Raw genomic sequence first — 23,880 nt, forward strand, 5'->3', positions numbered from 1 at the left:
AAACAAATCGAATTTGTGTGACACAGTCATTTATTTGTGTATTTTTACTAATTTACTAAGAAATATAATAGAGGCCCTGGCCAGTTTGGCTCAGCGGTTAGAGCATCGACCTGCGGTCCCGAGAGACCCGGGTTCGGTTCCCGCTAAGGGCACGTACCTCGGTTGCAGTTTGTCCCCGACCCTGGTTGGTCGTGCGGGTGGCAGCCACTCGATGTGTCCCTTTCACATCGATGTTTCTCTCTCTCTCTCTTCCTCTCTCTCTCCCTCCCACTCTACCTGAACAACAACAACAAAAAAAATGGAAAAAATGTCCTCGGGTAAGGATAAAAAAAAAAGAAAAGAAAAGAAATATAATGGAGAACAGATTCATTATTTTCCTCAAGCAACTAGTACCATGAAACAAAAAAATTCAACCAATACTAGGTTGCTCTTTATTATTAAAGAGTTACAAAAATCATATTTTCTTTATGCTGTAATATTTCTGCTTTGTGGGTCACATTAAATTTTAACTCGAAGTAAAAAGAAAAGAGCTAACAAGTCCACTTTTATTCTACTATACCATCTATTTTATTATATATTTTTAATCCTCACCCGAGAATATTTTTCAATGTATCATCACAGTGGGAGGGAGGGATGGGGAGAGAGAAAAAAAAGATCAACGTAAGAGAGACGCATTGACTGGTTCCCTCCCGCACAACCTGACCAGGGCCGGGAACCAACCGCAACTGAGGCATGTGCGCTTGACCACAATTGAACCGGTGACTCATTGGTTCACAAGCCGACACTCTAACCGCTCAGCCAAACCAGCCAGGGCTATTGTACTATACCTTTTCATTAGAAGTTTTAACATATTCAAAGTGTGCTGGAAAGAAAACTTACCAGGATACTCTCCACATTTAAGAATTAAAGTTACAATAAGAAATGGTACTATGACTGAACAGAAACATGCAATCACAAATTGAACAGCTTGAGTGTAAGTTTTTACAATATATGAAAACAAAGGAGGAGCCGGGTTTTGAGGTTTATCTTCTAAATCCAGAGTTGTGTTCAGTTTTCCATTACAGGCACTTCCTGTGCTCTGGAACCGCACAGCACGGTCCATGCTATGGCCTGTATAAATGATAGACGTAGGTCAAGCACTCAGCAGTGTGTGGCACAGACTGAGTGTCTACACATTGTTTTGACTCTTTCTACTTGCCTAGATGAATGTGCTTATACTATTAATATGATACAACTGTGAACCGTGGTTCTTCTAAATTAAGACTCTCCGAAACATAACATTAAAAAGAACGTCACTAACATGATGCCTAGAATGTCCTATTTATTACTACCGGAAATATTTTCTTATTTTTGTGTTGTCAGTAAATTATCAAGATTATGAAAATTAAGTTAGAATTTCCAGGCAACATGATATTTATTTAAGTTCTAGGAATTTATCCAAATGATCTTTTTTTAACAAGCTTTGTGAAGGCAAGAACTATCCTTTATAAGTGATATCCACAGGCTTTTACTACATTTTCTGATACTTTATGAATTAAGAAACAAAGCAAGCAGAACGATGGCATTGTAACAGCGCTTATTTAACAACGGGAATGCCAGACATTTGATAGTGCGTAAAATAACTGGACTATAAAATATTAAATAAAGAGTGAAAAGGTAGCCCTTTTTTTTAAATCCTTAGCTGAGGATATGTTGTTATTGATTTTTGAGAGAGAGGGGAGAAAGAAATATCTATGTGAGACAGAAATATCGATTGGTTGCCACCTGCACAGGCCCCGACAGGGGATCGAACCCACAACCTGAGCATGTGCTCTGACCAGGAGTCTACCTGCCACCTTTTGGTGTACAAATGACACTCCAACCAACTGAGCCACATGGGCCTGGGTGCAACCCAGCTTTTAGCACAACAATTAACTATCAGACAGTGGAAGGAGAATTGTGTCAGAGAGGGGTATACTAAGTCAGGCAACTTACTTAGAGCCATTTCAACTCAGACCAGGTTGACTCTTCCTTAAAGAGTAGCAAGACCTGAAAACTTCTTCACAATCAAAAAGGTTAAATTTTATAGGTCAAGGTATATTATAAACAAAAGTCTTAAATATTAAATAAATCAATTGTAAGTAATATTGTTTGTGCAAATATAAGTTTTATCAAAATTAATCTATAGTACTCTATGCCATATTTTTTAAATACATACCATACAAAATAATTTCCAAGGGCACAAATAATGTAAATGGTACCCTGGCATATTCTTATGCTTGACTCTCATTATTCTGTATTTCTTATAAATTGGTTCAATCATTGGAGGAAATTTGCCAATGGATCTCAATTTAGTGTAAATGAATTATTTTAACATCAATCACAGAACCAATTTTATATCCTACAATTTTAAATAGCAGAGAAGATGGATTTAAGATTTCTAAATAGGTCAATATCTAATGTTTCAAGTAATGTTTCATCTTCTCCTTTGTTAAACTTATAGCAAACAGAGAGTTCACTGCTTTTTTTTAAGTGTCTTGATCTCCCAGGAACCCTGAACCACTAAACTGGTCCCCATCAAAAACCAAAGTTTTTTTGCCCTGGCTGGTTTGGCTCAGCAGTTAGAGCATTGGCCCAAGGACAGAAGAATCTCGGGTTCGAATTCTGGTCAAGGACATGTACCTCTGTTGCAGGTTCAATCCCCAGCCCCAGTTAGGGTGGTGCAGGAGGCAACCAATCAATGTCTCTCTCTCTCACACATCGATATCTCTCTCTCCCTCCCTTCCTCTTCCTCTCTCCCACTCTATCTAAAAAAAAAAAAGGAAAAAAAAAAAAAAGAAATCAATGGAAAATGTCCTCAGGTGAGGATTAAAAATAAACAAACAAAACTAAAGTTCTTTTATTTTCTTCCTTGCATTTATTCAGACCTACAAGGGACCTCCCTTTATATCACCCTCACACCTTTCAGAAACAAAATAATCTAAACTCATGTGAGTTAGATATATATCATAACCATACCCCTTCCCACAAAAGCCTCCTCTCATACCATAAAACCAAGAACAGGTGGGAGGGAGGAAATGTATTCAAGGCTGAAATGCACAAAGAGCATGAAGAACTTTGGACCAATGTGAAGAAGGATGTAGCTCAAAGGATTTGGGAATTCATATATTTTTTCAAAAATAAAGCATACATTGACAATTACCCAATTTTCCCCACTAAAAGATCACAAGAATAAATATAAATTTTACATGGAATTTAAATTTTATTTTATTTTATATTTTTAATGTCACAGGATGTTTATACGAAGTATACAAGGGATAAAACTATTCCCGCTTTCATTATATTTTAAAAGACCAACAGCATTTAAGTGAAAGATTGCTCATATTTACTTTCTGATCTTTGCGTTAGTCATCTTACCAAAATTACAGGTTAAAGTAAGTGTCAAAAGCAATTACCATCATTAATAATCACATTGTACAAAGCATTCACATTAAGATAGCAAATGGTGTTAATTCTTGGGCTATCTTCCTTAAATACAATTGAAGGTAAGGAGACTTAATGGAGTTCCTGTAAGCAAAATGATGCCTATTTCTAGAATTCATGGTATCTCAAGATGTCAAAAATGTTCATTTTATATACCACAAATGCAATTCATCTTGAAGGGGAAAAGATACTCAGGGGCTAAAGTAGTAAAGGGTCAGCAAGAAGTGGAACGCAAAGAATAAGAATATCAGATTTGTATAGCAGTACCCTGATTCATGAGAAAGAAAACCAAAGCTTTTAGAGGACCAAATGATGGATATAAAAATACAGGCTATGTACATTCAATTATGAATGAAGCAAGTAGACTTAAGTTTCCACATACAGTAAGTGTGGGACACAAGGGAAAAGGAAGTACCCAATATGAGCTATTAGTATGAAGAAAAATCTTCAAACTTCTTAACCAATACACTGTTGGTAAGATTGTAACATTGAAAACTACTATGATTTAAGAAGATAGGGAAAGAGAAAGCAATTATTTAGCCACAGAAGCAAAGTAAATTCCCACCAACTACTCTGCTTCAAGTTTTCATTGTAATGAAAATGAAAAGGCACAACTAAGCCAAGAAAAGAAAGGCACTCATTTGTTTGTATTTTCAGCCCTGGGCATAGTTCCTGGTATAATTTTCTCCCAGACTGAGGGGTATCTTTATTAGTGAAGCTACGGTTGTACTAACAATTAAAGTATCAGTATATTTTAGTAATACCGTATAAATTAGGTTACATATCTATATTTTTCTCAAAAGTAAAGCATACATTTGAATATGAATAAGAACAAGGCAAAAGAAAAAAAATTTTTTTAATATAGATGGATATTTGATTGCGGCTTGAAGGAAATACAATTAATGTTTATCATAAAAAAAAGAATTCTAGATATATATTAACCAATTTTTAAAAAATTGACCCTATTTTATTTCATATTTGTAAAGACGCACAGATGAGTTAGGAGAGTTAATCACTGGTCCTCAAATTGTGGTCCTCAGACCGGGAGCACCAGCCTCAACTGGGAACTCGTTAGAAATGCATTCTCAGGCCTTACTGGAGACCAGGAGACTGGGAATCAGGAGGCCACACCCGGCAATCTGAGTTTTAATTAGCTCTGCAGGCGATTCAGATGAATAAAAACCACTGGGTTAGAGAAAGGTTTAGGTACGTTAGTAGAAGTACAGAAACTCATTCTGCTCTATAAATCTTAATAAAATACAAGTAAAACAGAAAATCACTAAGTGGTAAATACAGCTTGTGCAGCAAGTATGCACTAGAGTTTACAATGTTAATATTACTTCCTTTGCTATTTTAATTGTAAGAATCAAGGGTTTCAGTTGCTCTAATTTTGAGCAAGCAGACTAGTTATTTATAAATTCCCAACTCAAGGGGCCTAAATAAGTACAACTTCTAGGAACATGTATATATCACATGCAAGCTCATTTTTAACAACAGAGTGAAATATAATACTTTCCTAAAAGTCTGCTAGCTAAAGAAAACTTCAAATACTAAAACTGGAAATAAATATTTTTTGACAACCTGTAAAAATAAACCGTGTTCCCTAGAAAGACACTGTTAAAAATAATAACAACAAAAAAGATTCACTATAATCATTGCAAATTTTTCTTTATTAACTTATTTAAATAAATTTAAACAAAGTGGCTCAACTATAGGAAGAAATAATATTTTGGAAAGAACTCAAGAGTTGCATAAGTGCAGAACTTGCAAATATTTAAGCAACTTCGGGGGTATAATGCATGATTTAACACCTAGCAAGTAAATGTAAAAGTACATATGTACTCAGTCTCAAATTCTAAGAATTTAATCATTCTTAATATTCTAATCACATTTCAAATAATTTTTTGGCATGGATAAACAAAAGTCTAATCATTATTTCACATCACTAGGTTGAGAGCACTATCAAAAAATATCACCTATGATTATTTCTACACATTATTTTAGATTGTAACTTTCTTTCATATTAAATATTTCTTCTTCTAATCTTCTTACTAACCTAAAATATACATAGAGTACAACACTCATCCTGAGAATTGCATTTGTCACTAAATTAAGTCCCATAATAAATGCTTTGTAACAATACCAAGTTCAAATACCAGAATAAAAGTAATACTTCTGACATTAATATTCATAACTTACATTTTAATCATGAAACCCATCAACTACAACCAAGAAAATCCTAAACCCTGCTTTATAGGCCATAAAGCTGCTTTGCACTGAGCAAAAGACTGAGTTTTAAAAATATTTTAAAACTCATTCTTTTAAATCTTTCTACTCTAAATAAGAAAAAAAAATCTATTCAGGAATGAAGTCAAATGTATGCCTCAAAAGCTGAAGGAAATAAAACTGAGTCCTTGTGGAGATGAATCATTTACTAATTTACTTTCTGTGCACAAAGGAATAGAAATGTATTTGTTTATTAGCAAACTTTAGAGTATAATATTTAAAGTCAGTGGTATTGTCCAGGCTTGTGCACAACATATAAGAAAAAACACTTCAAGGATAGCTAACGAATCTCTCAGTCATCACAATTAGGAGAAGGTAAAAAGTGAAAAGTATTAAAACAGTATATTGTACCTTCCAGATGTAATTAATGTTCTTGGTTTCAATATTAACTTTTAAAGTAACCACAATAGTTTTTTTCAATTAAGAAAAATGTTGCCAGAAAGATGTGTAATTCATAAAAGGCATTTTATAAATGTGTGATATCATTTATTTACATACTCGTGCATAAAATTTACTTAGAAATTGTCATGCCCAAAACAGTAGTACAGTATTTTAAAGAAACTTCTTTTTGGGGCGAACAGTAGTATTTCATCACTAATGTAATATCTTTGCAAACCAACTATTAATATACTGCTTTTCCTTAATCTTTTAAAACTGTAAATGAAAGACTCGATGTAGGTTACTTATTTATAATCTGGGAATAAATTTTACAAAAATCAACAATATAGCATATCATTAACTGTTCAGAAGGAAAACCATTTGCTAACTGGGAAAGTTCGTTTTTAAAAGCAGAAGCTTGAGAATCAGAAAGAATTGGGCTTTAGAATCCCAAAGTCCCAGCATGGATGCTTACTTAACTGCGAGTCCATAGCAATGTATTAAACCTTTCAACCTTAGGTTTCTCCTCTGTAAAACATAATACCTCCTTAGAAGTTTGTCGTTAAGGTTAAATGCGGTAATGCAGGCGAACACAATCCCTCAACAAATATGAATTACCAAAAACAAAAAACCATAATGACAACACATACTCCCCCTTGCACAAAATGGATCTAGAGTTGCAAACCTTAAAAGGTCAGAATATTTTATCCTTCCATAGTCCCCATACTGTGCATTATTTGCTGTGTACTGCTTTAAGAAAAGGCTGAACTATCCATGCAAATCTGTTTCCTTTCCACCTCTAATCTTGAATTATACAATGCCCAACAAATTGCTTTTACTCTTCTTTTGATTATCTTATGCTCATTATTACACTTTACTAAGTGCAAAGTATGGAGATGAGATTCCATGTGTAATCTATTGTGAGAGGTATTTTAATCAATAGTCTTGTTCTGCTGATTAAGCAGGGGCTTCTGTTTTGGCAAGATAACATTAGTTTCTCCAGTCATGCTCCAAAAACCATTGGGAATCTTCAGCAGATCATTAGATATGCTACAATAAAGCTTTGGTACACTTCTTTTCCTCCTTAAATTACTTCTTCACTGTCCCATCATTCCTCGCATCGATGGCACTGCATTACTATTACATCTTCCCTAAAACTTGCACTAGAGCTATGTCTCCAGGCCACGGGATGCCATTTTCAATTGAAGCTTCTGCTTGAAAATATAAATTAAGAAAATTTCATTATCTCCTGCCAGGGGCCATTATTCACCACAGTTCTAAGGAAGATTAAAAATTCAAAATCTACCGACTTGAACAAATACTCCAGCGTTCAACAAAAAGCTCAGAATATCACGGCAGAAACTAAAAATTAATGTTCACTGAAATCAGGAGCCATCCTCTAGAATTAGTCTAATTCGTTGTTGAGTCTGTATGTTCAGTGAAGACTGCTTCAAAAACTCCAGTCTCTTGGTGACATCTTTTATTCTAAAAATTCAATTCTAAAATGCTATCAATAATAGGTCTGTTTCTTTCCTGAGTTACCTTCTTGGTTAAAAGCGCTCACTTTTTTTTAGATGAAATAAATGTTTTCAAGGTACCAGGGTATCATGTAATGATACTCCTTTCCAAAGTGTCCAAAAGTAGCAGAACATTCACAGGAGTACCCTGGAGGAGTTTACACCACATCCACATTGGGAATTATATCTTCCAAACGAATAGAACATGTACAGTTGAATTATTGCTCTATAAATCCATTCTTACTAATGAAATAGAAATGATGTTTATTCTTTTTCTTAAAGTATTTTTAAAACATATTTTTTCTGTATTGATTTTAGAGAGAGAGGAAAGAAGAGGAAGAGAGAAATAGAAACATCAATGAGAGAGAACATCGACTGGCCGCCTCCTGCATGCCCCCCACTGGGGATCGGGCCCACAACCTGGGCGTGTGCCCTGACTGGAAATAAACTGGTGACCTCTTGGTGCATGGGTCCACGCTCAACCACTGAGCCACACTGGCTGGGCAAAAACATTTTTTCTTTATTGATTTTAGAGAGAGAAGAAGGGATAGGGAGAGAGACAGAAATGTCCATGAGAGAGAACATCAACTGCCTGCCTCCTGCATGCCCCACACTGGGGGTTTGGCCCACAACCTGGGCATGTGCCCTGACCAGGAATCGAACCAGCAACCTCTTGGTGCGGGGGTCAATGCTCAACCACTGAGCCACACTGGCCAGGTGAAATGACATTCTTTCTTGAGCCTCAATTAATAATAAAAAAATTATTATATATCAATAAGTAATTTTATTCTATTCCAATACTCAAGTAAAAAATTTTAGAAACATTACCACGAAGAGTTTAAAAAAAAAAGGACACTGGAAACCTATAAATTCTTATCAGAGGTGATTATATGCCTGATATATAATAGGAACTCAGTGATTCTTTTTGAATAAATGAAATAATGATGAATAGCTAGTAACTAGGCTATTTCTGCTTGTAAATGAGCACAGTTAGTAGAAAACAAATACGAGACATTCAATTTTGCTTCAATCCGCTATACTCGATTCTCAGATAATTCTGTCAATTTGGACATAGTTTGGTATAATCAAAGTCAATAACATAATACTTAGGAGGTAGATCTACTTAAGGAGCAAGGGAAAAAAGCACCCTTTGGCTTCTAAATCACTTCTTCACACACTAACAATTCCAAATAAGCAAGGAATATAGTACTGAAGGCACTAGAAGCCCTGTTTTTTTCATCCAAAGTTAGCATAAATTTTTATACACACGGCAGATGATCTTTTTAAACAAGAAAAGCAAGTTCCAAGCCAAACAGATTTGCTCCAGCAAAGTAAACAAATAAACCATGGGATATAAAAATACAAGTACCAATCATCCTCAGAGATTAAGAAGGGAAACAAAGTTGAATGTTAAACCAAACCTTTTATTTATTTTTTATTGTATAGTAAAATGTGTTTTTTTTTTAATCATCTAAACTTCTCTTCTGTAGAGCTAAGGAAAGTGGGTTCCACTTTCTTTAAACATTTATTAATGATGATTTGTGAGCCTAACCAATTACAAGGTAAACATAACATTAGGAAGCTAAATGGTGTGTAATTAACATGGTAAAAAAGAGGTGTGCTATAGCAATGATCTCATTTGTCATACAACTATGGTCTCATAATTTATTTAATAATTTGTGTATTCTAGAAGATTTCTATCCATCATAAAGTATTTAAATCTTCAGGCATGTTAGGATAGTGTGCTCTCTAAGCATTACAGAATATTATAGTATTTTAAGTATTTTTGAATCATTGAAATAAAGTTAAATTATTGAAATAAAGTTACTACCACCATCTTTAGGAAAATATGCTTGAATACTGGTACACACGTATGGGTACCTAAGTTGGAAAAAAATAAATAATATAATTTCTATTCTATTTAGTTTCCTATATACTGCTATTTTAAAAAAACATATAATCCTGATTTTTAAAAAATAAATTGCAACTGTTGATTAAATCTTTACAACTGTATTTTAAAAAGATATAGAACAAGCCAATTTATTATTAAATAACTATATTTCTGTAATATCCATATGTAAAGATAAACCTATATGAATGAAAAAGTGTACAGTATGTAACAGAAATAGAAGCCCAATAAATAAACATCAGGTAACCTACAGCAAGTGAATAAAAGCTTGATTAAGATCATGCCCAGAAGACTGTCATTCTGTTTTTTAATATGTTAAAAACAGCAATAACATAAAAGTGACACCTTCCATAATCATTTGTGTCAGAGTAAAATATTGTGTCAGGAATAATAACCACAAAGTATGCATACTGTAATATTTATAGCTAAATTTGCATCTTAGAAATTTAAAAATATCCTCAAAAATTCCGCATTAATTACATTTTGAAATAAGCATTTTGAAATGGCAACGCTGATCTGCTAAAGACAACTTTCTATGTTTCAGAAACCTTTAAAATTCCTTGCAGTTTTAACTGGACCTTGGGGTCAGTTTAATGCAAATTAGGCTTGACTCACTCAGAGCCTTATTAATCCAGTACAAAATTTCTTGTTTTCAGAAATGCACATTCAACATAAATGTGCTTGCTTTTATTAGCAAAATAAGAAGTATTTATTTACAAAGCACGCCGCTGAGACTAAGTTTCATTCAAAGGGTCATCAGGTCTAACTGCTTAATGAAAGAAAAAAATAATAATTTAAGTGAAGATAAAAATACAAAATACTTAAGAAATATCACTTGTGTCCAAATTTTCAAGAACTCTGCTTTTAATAATTCAAAAGAAATTATTATGACCTGTATCACTTAGAAGCAATGATTTTAAAAAATGTTAACCTACTGTAGTTTGCACTTGCAGAAACTATCACATTTTTAACAAGGGAAATGGGAAATCACTATGGGATGCCCTAGTTAGATTAAATTAGCAAGAAACTTGTTACCAGACCATATAAAAGACATAGCGTAATAAGACATGACCTTGCAGAGTCTTGGAGCCAATCTATGATGATTTTCCTTCCTCCAACCCTTGCTAATTATCTGCGAGTTACAGACCCTTTTGTCGTGGGTTCTGTTTGTTCAAATTGTGAGGAGATTTTTGGTTTCTAAATATTTAATTAGTCTTGTTATGATATGAGAATTGTTGTACGCGCCAAGCATTTTGATTTTCATACTCTAGTCCTTCTAATTATCCTCAGATTTAGATTGGTCATCCCACTTCTTTTCCTTTTGTAATTATTTACTTCTTCAAGATCATTTTGGTGAAGAAATATTTTCACCCTGGTGGCTCTTCTTTTCCACAAATGGCTTTTCTGGTCCGTTAATTACCCACTCAGAGGATTAGAGTTTGAAATAATGCAAAAGGAACCTACCACTAAAGAATTTTAGAGGGCAAAACTGAATAAACCAGGCTTTTGTTGCTATTTTAAATTCACCTTAAAGATGACTCCCTTGGTCTGGATATGACTTTGATGAACAGGAAAATTATGCCATAAACATTTTTTTCTATCTCCCGAGATGTTTGATGGGGTGTCATTTAGTCATTATTATAAATCTTTGCATAGACACCAAACAGATCTCTAGTCTAATTGACAGCTAACATAATTTCTGCGTTTACGGACCTCACTTTGATTACAGCACAGTAACAATTTTTTACTGAACTTCCTATACAAATCAAACTGAAAGCCCAGAAAAAAAATCATTAAGACTTTCGGCAGTACGGCTTTTAAGAATTTTCTATCAATAGACAACTTTAGACAAAGTGTAACTTTTTGTTAAATCATTTGACTCAGGAAAACTTATTTTTATTAAAATGATTACATTCTATAAATACTTGTTTTTATTAAAATGATTACATTCTATAAATACAGAGGCAAATAAGCCTGCTATTCTTTTCTTTACCCGAAGTGAATTATTTTGGTATAAAATCTTTCACAACTTTAAATACCGCTATTTCCTTATCAAACTTATTTTTCAGATAAACACGTTTTTCTTATTATAACTTTTAAAGTATTTTATTTCCCTCCTGCAACTTATAAAACATCTTGGTAGTAAAATATGAAACATAGTTTGTAAACAAATGTATAGCTAGGAGATGCAAATATGAGAGCAATATTTTAATAATATGACTTGAATTAATAAATTAATATTGGAGAACAGAGATACACGTAAATCTTTCTCCAAAGGCTCAAAGTGAAAATTCAATCTGAAAACGAAGTGCTAGGCAGTCATTCTGAAAGTCAGAAACCATTTCCTATTAATTATCAGGTTTTAACTTTGTGCCCCATAGAAACAGTTACCTATGGCTTCCTTACGTTATTCTTTCTCTTCTAGAAAGATGCATCTGAACTGAATTTTCACAAAAACGTCTTTTTGTGGAGATTTTTTTAACTACTTCCTCCTTAATACTTAAGGTCTGAAGGACTGCAAGTCCCTGAGGTAACACCTTCAGGTTAGGACACTAGGCTACCAGTCCGAGGAACCGCTGTTTTCCCACTCACAATGGTGCTCTCGGTGCAAGCCTGAGTAGCAACTCCTCATGTACTTGGGTATGAGGGAAGCACGCTCATTTGTAGCAAGCATCAGCCAAGGAGGCTAAGAGAAAGGCAACATGTAAACTATGTCGGCCAGACAGCATTAAATGCTTCCCTGATCATCCGAACCTGAAGTGACCTGTCTCTCCTTTCCCTGTAGCAGGAACTGTAGATATACACGTGTTTGTTATTACATATTTATACATTACATAATTATTTTGGCAACGAATTACATTCTGCTTTGAGGCAACTCTTGTATTTTACTCGAGGAACAATTCAAAATGTAGATACATGCTAGTTGCCATTTTCCTAATAAAACCGCACAAATGTACAGATGTTTACCTAACTCTTCTGAAAGATAAGAAGTGAAAAACAATGAAGGCAAAAATCTTGACCCACAGACTCGGATAGTCTCAGCAGTAAAGCAGATGTGGAAGGCTGAAAACAATCCTTAACACCCATAATCTGAATATAAATAATCGAATCCATCAGAGGCCTATGAAGAGGTGGACACTTTGTGCATCATACACTCTCAAAATTAATGGAGTCTCACCTGACTGATAAATATATGGCAAATTTCACTGGCTTACTTCTGCTAAATCGGAACTCATCTTTAATCATGACAAAATATTCATAATCTAATCCTTTTATCAAATTGACTATCACTGCAGGAGTCTCATGTGTTTGCACAATTAAAAACCCCATGTTAGCTGTATGTAATAAGGCATTACATCTGATGCAAATCCTCTTCTATTGAAATAAGTGCCAAGCTGGCAGCAGGAAGGAGCTGATAAGAAAGCAACAAGGCACTGCTGATGGCATTCTCGATAACTGAACACCTTCTCATAAGCATTCAGTCTACAGCGTGTTGCTCCGAGTGCTCTTAAACACACACATCAAGGGAAGTGTCCTTTTGCTGTATCTCAGTCACAAAGGCAAGAAATTATCTAAAAACTGACAGGAAGAAAGGGAGGGAGAGAGGGAATGATAATTTTTATATCCATTCTGCCACTAGAAACAGTAATATAAGACATTATCAGCAATATAAAACATGTCTTAGGTGTAGAAATACCTAGTTTTGAAAGCAGAGCAATATCCTAAATAGACCACATCCAAACAATATCTAGGCAGGAAAAAAAAAAGTGAAAAGGTATAAAATTATCTGTTACTGTTCTCTGCTATAAAATAAAGGGCACAAAACCCTCGTGTTATTTTCCATATTGACATAGAGTTAAACTAAAATTTTAACATATATTTTATACAATTATTCCATAATTTTGGTAAATATAAAGAACACAATCTCTGAAAAATCCTTTCCTCCTTAGCCTATGTGCAAGAAGAGAATTCACAAGCCCCCGAGGAAGAAGAAAGCTGATGAGATACTATATGCAACAGACAGTTTGAAAGGGTGAGGACAGAAGTTGAGTAACTCCTTTCTCAGATCTATTCTCGGTATTTCCTCAACATACAGCACATTTTCACACATCAGGCCATTGCTCATCACTATCCATTCTCCATCAGGTTTTGGAAGCTCACTGTGCTATCTCAGAGACCTGACATCATTACATATGTACAAACCTCATCTTCTTCACCAGACCATAACATCTTTGAAGGGTTCGTGCCTGTTTTAAGAATCTCTGAACCATGAGCAACGCATAACGCTGTGCCTTGTCTAAAATTAAGTCCACAAACATCCGTCTATAGACTTGGAAATAGTCTTACCAGTCGTTCAAAAATAAGTTTAGAGTATTTAGCACATTCGCTTGTACATCACACAACTCAGTATTTGGTAGCATAAACCAGTGAATGAAAGATAAAGGTCTAATTTTCAGAAGTTCCACATAGTTCCACAACCATAAGATATAAACCAAATTAAAGCTTTTCTGATGTATGCGGTTTCTGTACGTTTTTAAAAGTTACAATGAAGGCAGAAAGCTTCTATTCCATATGATATTCCCAGCCGAAGTTAGGTTTATATCAGTAACTTGCCTGAAAGGCTCAGCTCATTGTGACCTATAACATGCTAGACTCAAAAGCTTGGAATACCGCTAACGCCATGTACGGGCTTGGGGATGCGGGGCTGTTCCCTGCTCTTCGGAAAGCTAACGTGCGCGCTCAGGCCACAGATATACACAGGGCTAGCGTGTTAAATAATGAACGGCTAGGAAAACATCTTTATCATTGCAGATTAAAGGCACAATGCATACTTTCTTATATGGTATACATTACAATCTAGTAAGCTCTTTAGAGAATTTACATACCTTACAAAAGTTCCAACAAAATTGTTGTAATTCAATATATTTGAAGTTACATATCTTATAACTAGAGAGTCTTATAATTATTTGTTTGCGAAAAGCATTCTAATATTTCAAGTGCTACTCTCACCCATAAAATTACCTATTGATGTTAGGAATCAAAGTAAATCAAGTAACTACGTTTGATATGTCATTATGAGGAGAAAGAAACTAGAAGATCTCGCGACTGCTCTTATCTCTGACCCTTTGCTTTTCCATTTCAGCAACCTCATTAATGTCAAAATGCCATTAGAACGTCTGCCCACTTTTAAATCTCCACAGCCTGAGCAAGGCAAAATCTTTTTCAGGAATGCTATTTTTTATACAGCTAAAAAGCTAAATAAAGCCACAAAGGTCAGACTATTACCTTTATTAAAGAAATAGGACCACATGACAGAGATGAACTTTTAAGTGTAAAATGCCTTTTCTAGACCTAAATTGGGCATTTCTGTTTTGCTTCAACACTAATTTAATTTTTCAAAATTAAAATATATATATATATTTTAATTGCCAGATTCCTGAAATGTATGAGACCAATACCACTGAAAAAAACTTTTTATATTTACTATAGTACCTGCGTCAGGCTGTGTAACCCGGGAAGTGGAATCTGATGAGAGGCACACAGTGCTTCCAGAACTATCTGTGAAGCCATGAGTCAGCAAGACTGGGCAGAGCGAGAGGTCCAGCTTGGCTGCAACGAAGGCCCAGCAAATTCCTCAGGGAGGGAGCTCTGGAGTTGGGAAAGCCCTTCAGAGGAATCTCAAAATGAAGCCAAGGATGTGGAGGCCAAGCCTTTGTGCTGTGGCATTTGCTGAGGGCGGCCCCCGGGGAGAAGACTTTCTGATCCCCTGAGCCCAGGGTAGCTGTGGGCAGGGACCCACTGTGAGCCCACCAGCAGGCACGGCTCTTGAAAGCTGGGGCAAAGAGAGCGACAGGACTGATCCTACGGGGGACTCAGGGCATGCTACAACACCCACTACCTAGCGCAGTAAAAGTAAAGAGGTTAATGAGAACTGTTTTTAAAAACAGTGCTTTTAATACTACTTCTCATTTTCTTAGTATTTCATCTTCTTGTACACACTGAGATGTCAATCCTGTTTACTAAGCGATATTCAATGGGTTTCCTATAGAGCAGCGAACCTTAACAGGCAGCTTTTAATTGGCCCACATAGGAAACCACATTACTATTAATTCCACAGCTACAGCATAAAATAAAACCATCGCTTCTCTAACTCCAGAGCAATTAGACCTCTCGGCTATTTGGCTAACTCTGCTTCATGATACCCAATGCAGTTAATTATATTTTTTGATGTTAATAGTCTCTGTCAGTCTCAAGCATAGCTTCTCTTTGATGAATATTTAAATTATATTTGAATAAAAATAATCTTGGTTACATTTCATATTCAGTAATCATCACAGCTTAATAAAGGTCTACTCATCAAGAGTTGAAATTAATGGCAATGCACATATGAAGGTCCTAAATCAACTTATCAGATAATATATGGGTGATTACCATTATGTATCTCTCTATCTAACATATGCGTTTATATACATTTTAAAAGGTATATTCTCATTCACATAACAACCTACAATCAGATTTTAACAGTTACTTATAAACATTCTTTTCAATTATATATAAAGAAATCCATGAATTAACGATGAGAACATCTTAGGACTGGGTCATAAGATAATTTAATGTGTGAAAAACATTACCAGATTATAAAAATGTCCTAGAAAAATCAGCATATATTGTCTACTCTAGCTGTATTGTTTTGGCAAGTTTAAAGAGTAATAATAAAAAATTTAAAAAAACACTGATGTACTAAAATATTTTTTTATTATGGATCTTTTAGACACCCACTGAACTCATTACTAAAAAAGAAAAAGAACTTAAGCCCAGTTAGTGTGGCTCAGTGGTTGAGCGTCGACCCATGCAGCAAGAGGTCGTAGGTTTGATTCCTGGTCAGGGCACATGCCCAGGCTGGGGGCCCAATCCCCAGTGGGGGGCACGCAGGAGGCGGCCAACCAACGTTCGCTCTCATCAATGTTTCTTTCTATCTCTGTTTCTCTCTCTCTCTCTCCCCCCTTTCCTCTCTCTTTAAAATCAATAAAAAGAAAAAATATTTTTTTAAAAAACCTTAAAAACAGTATTTTTCTCCACACGGAGGCTGTCATGGGAATGGGGGGAGGGCTTCCAAAAATAGGGAATAAGGAGAGTGGGAGGAAAGCATAAAAGCAAAGCCCATTAGTATAATTTCTTAAAATCTGTTTACACCTCATTTAGTTTAAAACTCCTTTCATCTAGTTATAGTATAATAGGAAGGGCTTGAATCAAGCATTTTTTAACATAAACTATGAAAATGGTTTTTCTATGTCAAATTGTTTATTGAATGAATAACTGTCTTGTTGTCTTACCTACTTAATTAAAGCCCCTTAGTAAATTATATTAAACTTCAAAATTTTCAATCTTCCTTCTCCCAAATCCTCAATTTTTAGAATATAAAGATACAATAAAATAAAATAAAAAGGATATAATGAAATGTCTTAAATTGCAACATCAATCTTTGACTGTCCAGTAGAACACTGTGCCACTCTCCTGAAACTATCACATTATAAATAAAACAGGCAGAAAGAAGTGGACAAGCTTGCTGAGGTCTAAAGCTTAAAATTTAGGGGTACTACTTTAAAGAGAAACATTTTTGAAAAAAAAAAAAGCACACACCAATGTGAAAACTTTAGAAATAAATTCAAATCACAACAAACGAAATATGTCTACAAATGTCAAAAAGCCTACAAATGTCAAAAAACTTCATATTTTAGTAAATTTCATTGCCTGACATTCCATAGAGTACTTTCGTTATAATTTTTTTACTCCATAATCTATGGCTGTCTTCTATCAATTTTATTGTGTTATTTTCTATAATTCTGCTTGTCCTCTGGCACAGCTGATTACAATTTGTTTCTTATTACTGATGGTTGGGATACATAAAGCATGGATCCATGACATCACAGGTGCTCATGTCTGCTGACCTGCTGTGGCTGATGCTCCACAAACACAGGTATTTTGATTATGATTCTATTTTATACTGTACTCATTAAAAGAGGGGAGCAGGATGGTGCATTTTTAACTAAGTACCACATTTGATATGTTCTCTATGTACCTACCATAGTCCACCAAAAACAGACAGGAAAAGAACTTCTGTTTTGATTAGTTATCTGTGAGAACCAAATCTCCATTTACTGTTTTACATATCATGACTAAAATAATTTTCCCCAGAATAGCTTCTGGCTCCATACATTTCAAACATTATTTCCCCCAGATAGTTCAGGTGCACAGGACACACTGATACTGTAATGTGACACCTGACCTTGCACATTTATGTCATGATCAGTAATGCAGTACACTGAGTAATCAGAGTATTTGCAGAGGCCATTTTTCAATGCTACCAGAATAGCTAGTAATAACTGCACTGTGCATGTGTGTCTGCAAACCACCTAAAAATACTCCACTAAATCCAAACTGAATTCATCCCCAACTGAACCTCCACTTCCAGAATCCCAAAATGCTCATGGCTACTCCTAAGTGACCATAAATGAGGGGAAGTATAACAAGGTAGAAGTCAAAGAATGAAATGAAAACCTTAAAAGGTTGTTTTTAAATATCATACTTCAGTAAATTTTACAAAAACATATGACCCTGTGAGGATGCTGCTAGGGGCCCTAACACCTTGGATAAAGCCTGTGGGGCAGAAGGGCTCTGACGTTTGAGATTCATTAGCTGCATGGTAAATCCATCTACAGAAACAGAGTACCATTTTCCAAATTAAAGGTGAGTTCGCTAACAGTGATACATCTGCAGTCTGGAAAAAAGGACGGAAAGACCGCTGCTGTAATCTCAGGCCAACTTACATAGAAAGACACTTCAGACCCTCTTCCAGGTCATGGGGACTGTGTTTAGGTGAGTTCTAAAACTATGACTTTGTTGGTTGCATATAACATGAGAAGAAATATTGCAAGAACTACATGACATACTTTATTTTAATTTACATGAAATAAACTGGTATTAGTATTACAGAATTGCCCACTTCTTTGTATTTCTTCATTTTTCCTAGAAATGTCTGAGATATATATTACCTCTAAATCTACTGTGTGGAATAGCAAACAACACCAAAAACTACCACTAAATTGCTATAAAACATTTCACTAAAAATACATAACAAATTTTAAAAAACAGGCCTTTAAAATCTGTGAGATAAATATCCATTAGTAAAACCTAATTACCTACAATAATTTCCCTTGAACATGTACAAATTAGAGTATCAATATTGCTGTTTTTGTTATTGCTGTTGTGGTTAATATGATCGAGGGTTGTGTTATCATTACATGAAATATGAAAGAAAAATTAACGGGCCCATAATAAATGAGAGTTTAAGTCATTTTTAAATAATTTAACATCAAATCTTTTTCTCTCTTCAATTAATAAAATTAGTAATTAGAGTACATTATGAATGATACTGACTCACGATCCTGCTTTTGACGTGGCAAAGCAGAGCCCCTAAATAGCTGGTAAGAAAAGAAAACAAGGATTTGGATTAGACAAATGACTAAGGATATTTTCTTCACCAAATAACATTAGGTAATTTTTTAACTTAGAAACCTCAAAAAAATAAAAAGGATAATGAGGGTATTATGCTAAGTGAAATAAGTCAGAGAAAGAAAGACAAATACTATATGATTTTACTTACGTATGGAATCTAAAGAACAAAGAAACAAAACGGAAACAGATTCAGAGATAGGGAGAACATACTGACAGGAGGTCAGGGGGGCCAGGTAAAAAAGGTGAAAGGACTAAGAAGTACTAATTGGTAGTTACAAAACAGGCATAAGTACGTAAAGTATAAACAAGGAATCTAATCAATAATATTGTTATAACTATGTATGGAATCAGATGGGTACTTGAAATATCGGGGAATCAATGTCTCAAGTATGTGATTGTTTAACCACTATGATGTACACCCTAAACTAATAGAAAATAATATTGAATATAAACTGTACTAGAAATGTAAAATTTTAAATTAAAAAATGATAATGAGCCCAGCTGGTGTGGATTGAGCATCATCCCATGGACTGAGAAGTCCCAGTACGATCCCCAGTGGGGGGCGAGCAGGAGGCAGCCGATTAATGACTCTCTCACATTGATGTTTCTAGCTCTCTTTCCTTCCTCTCTCTAAAAAAGCAAAAACAAAAAACAAAAAATTTAAAAAATAATAATAATAAAAAAGGAAAATTCTCAACTTTACTCAAAATTATATTTGGTTGTTATTTATTACATAATAAAAGGTATTAAATAAACAGCGTATTTCCAGACAGTAAAATTATTCCAAAGCTTCCGTGAACACATGTATAAATTTCCTAGTCATAAACATGTGACTATGAAGTTGTACTACATATGAAAAATAATTTCAAATTCTTAAGTGAAGATACAATTCACAACTTGTTCTTCACCTTTTTATACTGGCAGGAAATATGCATCATATTACATTTCAGTAGCATTTTACTAAAGGTTTTTGGGGGAAGATCGAAGAAAAAGCCAAATCTGAAGGAAAAATAGTGACTATGCCTTGATATGAAACTGTACAATAACATCTCATTTCTATTCTCTACAACTGTAAACATCTATTTATATTTGCTCACAGTGCAGTTTTTTTTAAAGATGTCTGCAAGCCACATTTCTGCACTGACACTAATAGTATGACAGCAGAAAGCAATATGCCCTAAAAAGAAATCACATGTAGGTCCACAACAAAACACTCCAGTGGTATTTGAAACAAGTCTCCTGTGAACAGGTCTAACATGCTTTCATTTAGTTACTTAACATTTGATGTCTGGTACATTTTAGTAATATCACAGTGAACTGGACTTGGTTTCTGTAAATTAACGTAATTTAAATTTACTTGATAAACAGAGCACTATTTTATTATTATTATTATTGTTAAATCCTCATGAGATGTTTTTGTTCATTGATATTTTAGAGAGAGAGAGAGGAAGCGAGAGGACGAGGGGGAGAAATAGAGAGAAAGAAACATCAATGTGAGAGAGAAACAGATCAGTTGCCACCCGATCAATGGCCTCCTGTATACACTCCAACCAGGGAGCAAACATGTAACCTGGGTATGTGCCTTGCTGAGAATCAAACCCCATGACCTTTGGTGTATGAAAGGATGCTCCTACCCACTGAACCACACTGGACGGGACCAGAAAGCACTATTTCAGTGTGTGGCAGGGAATGTGGGAATGTTCTAAGTATGTAAAAAATGACAAGGTGCCCTGGCCAGTTTGGCTCAGCGGTTAGAGCGTCGGCCTGTGGTCCAGAGAGACCCGGTTTCGGTTCCTACTAAGGGCATGTACCTCAGTTGCAGTTTGTCCCCAGCCCTGGTTGGGTCGTGCGGGAGGCAGCCATACGATGTATTCCTTTCACGTCAATGTTTCTCTCTCTCTCTCTCTCTCTCTCTCTCTCCCTCCCACTCTATCTGAACAAAAAATAAGAAAATGTCCTCGAGTGAGGATTAAAAAAAAAAAAGACAAGGTATATGACAGTCTATGCACTATTGAACTACCACAGTTACCACCTCTAACAATCATCTCTCAAGTGAGAAAGCTGGAATAAATAATCCTAAAACTATGAAAAGATTATTATAATATTATTGAAATGTATATGTCAATTTCATGTCCACATTTGCTTTTATTTATTCACCTCTCAACTTTGGTTTAAAAAATAAAAACAACTTCTAAAAATAGAAAATAAAAAGCAAAATCACCCGAGTTGAAATGACATATGCCTTTCCTTTTAAAAACAAAATTTCCTTTCCCTCATCTGACCAGTCAGTATCTGTTCAAAAATAAACTTCAAACTTTTAAGGTATTATTCAAACCTCTTAATTTCACTGTCATTATAATCCTTATGAAATACTGAAGGTCAGCAAATGTCCTTAGGAAAATGCTCCTGGCTTCCTTGACCGATGGACAGAATGTAAGAGGTAAATACCTACATACTAACCAGAAATACCAGTGAAAACTAGCAATTTGCACTTTAACTCTCAGTCTTCATTATCCAGTAGGAGTTATTTTACTAGCGTTCATTTTAAAAGGAGAAACAAAGGCCCCTGTAGGGCAGACTCTTTGATGTGACATTGTTTCTTCTACAATTGCTAATTAAGTATGGTTGTAAGGGATATTTAGATGATTTGTCTTCTAATCCATTTTATAATTCATTAGTCTTTCTTGCACACTAAATGTGAATGTTTAATATGGTTCATGTTTATTACTGCCAACAGTCTCCCCTTTTTATAATGAGTACTTTGGTTTAAATGTCCATCAGTAAGTGACATGCAAAGTATGTGTCCAATTAGATATACCAATTAGAGCTGTAATGATTATTTATTACTGTACAAAGGTTCCAGAGTCCATACTAGTGACCTCCCAATCCTTGGCTAAAGAGAGGTACTTGTAATTCCAGTTAGTTATCTTAAAACAACTCAGCCAAGAGTAAAAGAATTAGTGGAAATTCATCACCTAACAGAAAATAACCTAGGTACACTACACAGCAACAACGAGATAGTAGCATCTAAGTTATTAATTTTTCCCAAGACACATTTCATCTTAATAAACAAATGGCCAGTAAGCCTGACACCACAGACAGATGAATACACTGGGGATAACACGCATAAAGGCAAGAATGTAGTTTCTCAGAACTGGCAGAGTTAACTCCTATGAGAATCTATAGGTACATGGAATAAATATACTAAGCAGGAGAGGAGTATCCCTGACCAGTAAGTATTTTGAATAAAATAGTACTAAACATTGAATTAGGTGAAAATGCAGATTGGGCAAATACATTTCCCTCTAAGAAAAGTCCTTTAATAAGAAAGGAATGTTAACATCTCAGAAAGAGGTTTGAAGTTTATTGTTAGCTATAGAAATCACAAAACAAAAGTTAATTAAATTAAAGAAACTCACAGAGCTCTGACTTTAATACAAAGCTTCTTTATGAAGACTGAAAAATCAATATAAAAGTTGAGAGGGCTGTATGTCAAGCAGAGTATACCTACACTGAAATCTATAATCATGAAGTCTGCCAGAGCACACTAGCAGAACTGTGACTGCATTTTAATGGATTTTCATGCTTAAATTCTGTAAAGCTTCCAATATTCATCACAGAAGGGTTTTAGGTGTATGTATCTTCTTTCTTTAAATATTGTATATGCTCTTCATATCTATTAACATACTTAAAATAACAAAAGAATATTTTTAAAAACTCAGATAACAGAATTATTTAAGAATAATTATTATTTAAGAATAAATTTTCATGCCACTAAGATATTAATCAATAAGGTTATAGATATGGACAATCTGATGCTTTACACCCTGCGGCAAATAATTCAAGCTTTCTAAAGGTTCACAAAATAAAAAGAGGGATATCGTGTTGCCACTCCTTCCCAAGGATTTTTTTTTTTTTTTTAATGAGGAGAATATACAGTAACCCCCACACTTATCTGTGTCTTCACTTTTCAGATTCCAGTTACCTGCTCACAACCACAGTCCAAAACTCTTAAATGCAAAGTTCCGGACGTAAACAATTCTGCATTTTTAAATTGTGTGCCAGTCTGAGTAGCATAATAAAATCTGCCGCTGTCCCACTCTGCCCAACGAGGGACATGAACCATTCCTTTGCCACAGTGTCTATGCTGTGTACACTACCCACCTGTTAGTCACTGAGGAGCTCTCTAGGTCAACTGTCATGATGTCGCAGTGCTGTGTGTAAGTAACTATTATTTCACTGAGTAATGCCCCAAGCATAAGAGTAGCGATGCTGGTGATTTGGACATCCAAGAGAAGCTCTAAAGTGCTTTCTTTGAGTGAAAAGGTGAAAGTTCTTGACTTGATGAGAAAATAAATCATATGCTGAGGTTGCTAAGATCTATGGTAAAAATGAATCTTCTCTCTGTGAAATTGTGAAGAAGGAAAAAAAATCTGTGATAGTTTCACCGTCGCACTTCAAACTGCAAAAGTATGACCACAGGGTGTGATAGTGCTTAGTTAAGATAGAAAAGGCATTAAATTTGCAGGTGGCAGACATGAACACAAAACGTGTTCCGATGATGGCATGTTGTACCAGAAAGCACTGAGCCTATATGAAGTCTTTAACAAGGGATACCCTGAAATAAGTAACACCAAGCTTTTGAGTGCAAGTAAGTGGGGTACACAAAGTCGAGAATAGGTATGGCATTTGATCATCTCACATCATCACAAGAAGACGAAGGGTAAGCACAGTACAATATTTTGAGAGAGACTACATTCACATAACTTATTATAGTATATTGTTATAGCTGTTCTGTTTTATTATTAATCA

The 23,880-nt window shown here is 34.9% G+C and overlaps 1 protein-coding gene across 16 annotated transcripts in view; it reads right to left on the reverse strand.

Moving 5' to 3' along the window:
* Positions 1–23,880, reverse strand: part of ADGRL2 (adhesion G protein-coupled receptor L2) — a 224,414-nt gene that overhangs the window by 56,861 nt on the left and 143,673 nt on the right. The window lies entirely within an intron of this gene.

Source organism: Molossus molossus, unplaced genomic scaffold, assembly GCF_014108415.1.
Source record: "Molossus molossus isolate mMolMol1 unplaced genomic scaffold, mMolMol1.p scaffold_m16_p_12, whole genome shotgun sequence".
Classification (NCBI taxonomy): domain Eukaryota; kingdom Metazoa; phylum Chordata; class Mammalia; order Chiroptera; family Molossidae; genus Molossus; species Molossus molossus.